Source organism: Petaurus breviceps, unplaced genomic scaffold (genome assembly GCF_028583685.1).
Source record: "Petaurus breviceps papuanus isolate PSGF00001 unplaced genomic scaffold, PetGlider_PUasm1.0 90879, whole genome shotgun sequence".
Lineage (NCBI taxonomy): Eukaryota > Metazoa > Chordata > Mammalia > Diprotodontia > Petauridae > Petaurus > Petaurus breviceps.
In genome coordinates, this window is record NW_027187368.1 from 12,057,979 (window position 1) to 12,061,945 (window position 3,967).

Sequence of the window (3,967 nt, forward strand, 5' to 3'; positions counted from 1 at the left end):
TCTCTCTCTCTCTCTCTCTCTCTCTCTCTCTCTCTCTCTCTCCCTCTGCCTCTCTGCCTCTCTGTCTCTCTGTCACTGTCTCTTTCTGTCTCTCTGCCTCTCTGTCTGTCTCTCTGTCTCTTTCTGTGTGTCTCTCTGTGTCTCTCTCTCTGTCTCTCTCTTTCTCTCTGTCTCTCTCTCTCTTTCTCTGTCTCTCTGTCTCTCTCTGTCTCTCTGTCTCTGTCTCTGTCTCTCTCTGTCTCTCTCTTTCCTTCCCTCTCTCCCTTTCTCATCCCTCATCACCAACTACTGTTTGTACATCTCAAAGTAGATGGTTCTCATAGGAATCTCAAACCCAACATGTCCAAAGCAGAATTACCCACCTTTCCCCTAAAACTATACTTTCTGTTTTGCACTTAAAGCTCTTTATAACCTGGCCTTTTCATGCCTTTCCAAACTTTTTCCACTTCGCTCCCCTTTCCACTCTCTAAAATCCATGCATATTGGCAAACTTACTGCTCCCCACACATGGCACCCATTTCCCATGTCGTGCCTTTGTACTGGTTGTTCTCCATCGTTACCTCTGGTTCTTAGTGTGCCTGGTTTCTATCCAGATTTTTGTTGTTGTTTTTCAATCTTGTCTGTCATGTCCATCTCTTTGTGAACCCAGTTGGGTTTTCTTAGCAAAAATACTAGAATGGTTTGCATCTAGATTGCAAAATTTTCTATCATGATACTGCCTAACACTAGACACTCCCGCAAAACAAATCAATAACAGGAAAGTCAGAGCACAACTGAGCAAGCAATGGGGAATGGGCTGAGTGGACACAGCCCTAGTCAATCGTCCCTGTGGACAATGCCCTGATCCTGTCTAAAAGGAATGGATCTCATATAATCTCTCCCTGTGTTAGAGTATGAGTCAGGGCTTGCTCATAAATGATTAGACTCTGACCATGACAATGTCTGTTATTGAGAAAGAAGAAATGAATGCGTTTGAGGTTTTGTTGTGGTTGTTTAGGTTTGGGGGATATCTTTAACCATAATTTGGAAAATGATACAGCAATGGTCTTCAAACTGCCCATGTCTAGTCAAAGTCCCCTAGTCCCCTAGGGTCTACCTCAGGTCCAAAAAAGAGTTTTAGACTTGAGGGGAGAGGTAATGGTCCTTCAATTTTTATGTTCTCAGGGCCCAGGAGATCCACTCTGACTACCACTGCAGGGTATCCTGCCCCACAGATTTAGGTTCCATCTGTCCTCATTCCTTCCCACTATGCAATCCTCTCATGGGGTCCCCAGACTTGGGTCCAAGCTCCCCACATGGGATTTGAGAGAGGTCTTGAGAGGCTCCCAAGGCACCATCATCCTTCCAGTCATCCAGGTTGGTGACTTCTGTATCTTCACCAATTCTTCCCTCTTTCACTTCCACCCATATCCAACCAGTTGCCAAGACCTGTTAACTCTAACTCTGCTGGTGGGACAGGAGCAGGAAGGTCTTTTTTCACTAACTAGGCCACATCACTAGTTCAAGCCCTCCTCACCTCCTACTTGACTTTCTGCTACTGCTTCTTCCCCTCCCTTCTCCAATCTATATTCCACACAAACTGCAAGGCCCACATTCCTGCAGAAAAAAAATACCGCCTAGTTTTTGTGTTACAGTCTGGCCAGCAGAGAACCTAACTGTCCCTACTTCTGACTTAACGTATTTGTTTTCTTAGCAGAATTTCCATTCCTGCACATTTGTGAGCTATTCTACATTAGTGAAGGGCCTTTCTACAACAACAGCAGTGCTAGTGGTGGTGACTTTTCACCTGTCTATTGTACTTTAAGCCTTACAAAGTCTTTTCCCCACACCCACCTATGAAGGACATAATGTAAGTTTGCCATACAACCATCTGGCGCCATTGTTAGCCACTCATTGGGGTGTTCCATCATTCCCTGGTGATCTATGCATCACTCACCTGCCTTGTCCTTCCATCTGGCAACTTTGTGCCTCTCCATGGGGTGGAGTTGACTTTTGCTTATGGAGTGAGTGAATTTTTAGACACACAGAATTTTAAGAGCTCTGAACCCCCTACCCATTGCTTTGACATTTCTGACCACTTTCTTGAATAAGCAGTATTTCAGTGACTATCAGTCATTGTGATATCAACATAGTAGAACTGATGTGACTTTCTGTAGAAATAAGACATATATTCAAGGATACTCCATATAGCATTTATTCTTAGCAGAGAATGCATAAGCAGATAAACAGTACATAATGACTAGCATGCAGTCCATAATAAAATAGTAAAATATCTGCCAAGTGCCTCTAATTCCACTACACTCCTAGACCCTAGATATGCCCCAGAAATAAGTTTGGTCTGGCCACAGTAATTCTAGCAAATGTACAATTTGAGATTGTTTAATCGTCTATGTCTATGCCCACTTCAAGCAAGCAGAAGAGTATAAACACTTTAGTTTTCTGAGGATGTTCAACTTACACTTCCAGTAGGATTGATTATCAGAAATAGAGGCAGAAACTCTGGAGGATCCAACACCTGGAGACCCAGAGCACTGGGGATGGATGTGCTCAAGATTTTGGCTCAGTTCAGGACATTCAACCCAACCCTTGCCGCCTTTTCAGTGGCAATGGCCAAACTCTTCCAGGTACAGCTAGCTATCCTGAAGCAGGGTGAATTGACTCAGTGTTTGGCTCTAGCAAGAAGAAGGCTGTCAGTCCCATTGCCAGTCCAAGTATCTCCTCAGAAATGCAATCTCACCTATCCTATACTATGCTTCCTGAACATAGAGGACCCAGAGTGCCTAACAGAAATAGAACTTTCATCTCCAGGAAAAAAGTCTCCAGAGAGACTGAGCTGCCCACAGTGGGCAAGAGAGACAGAGGGAGCCATCAGATAAAGTGGGTGCAGATAGAGGATGGTAAAAGGACTGATGTATAGGGAATGCATAGATGTCACTGAAACCTCCACTTACCTCATATTCCCTACTTGTATCCAGCCCAGCTATATTCCCAGTGCCTCTGCTACTTGTGGGAACCACTCCTCTCTGGAAAATTATTATCCCTGAGGCTAAGACTGAAGAATCACTAGGAATTATATTTGTCATCAACTGGGTCCTCAGCTCTGCTGAGCTAGACTTTGTTCTTTGAAGGGAACAAAATCAATAAACAAATATTTATCAGCTATTTACTATGTGCCAGACACTAAATGCCAAGCACTAAGGATAAAAAGAAAAGGGACAAAGCAAATAAACATAAAAATAGCCCCTGCCCTCAAGAAGCTTATGTATTAATGGGGAAGAAAATATATAAATATATAGGTACATAGAAAACAGAGAGAGAGTACAAGGAAGGTATCCTTGGAGGAAAAGTCTTCAGTGATGTGGAGGATTGGGAAAGGCATCCCATAGAAGGTGGCATTTGAGCTGAATCTTGAAGGACGTGAAAGAAGTGGAAGTGAAGAGAAAACCCTCCAGGCATGGGGAACAACAGCCAGCACAAAGACAAAGAGACCAGAGACAGTGTGCAAGGAGCAAGGTTCTTCCCAAAGGATATAGAGAACCATTAGATTCATTGAATGAGGGAAGGAGATCTGTGTTTGGGGAGAATCCGTTTGGTAGCTGAGTGGAGGATAGATCAGAATGAAGAGAGGCTTAGGGCAGGGGAACCAATCAGAAGGCTACTACAGCAACCTGGGTGAGAGATTATAAAGCCCTACACTGGGTGGGAGCTATGGGAACAGAGAGGAGACACATCTGATAGCTGTTTCAAAAATAGAAATAAGATTTAGCAACTTGTTGCCCAAGTGTTTGTGGGCCAACTGTGAGGAGGAAAGGGTGAAGATAAGGTTTTGAGGCTGAGTGACTGAAAGAAGGGTATTGACCTCAACAGTAAGAGGGAAGTTCAGAAGAGGGAAGAGTTTGAGGGGACAGATAATGAGCTGTTTTGGATATGTCAACAAGAAGTCAAGTCAGCAAGTGTTAATTATTTT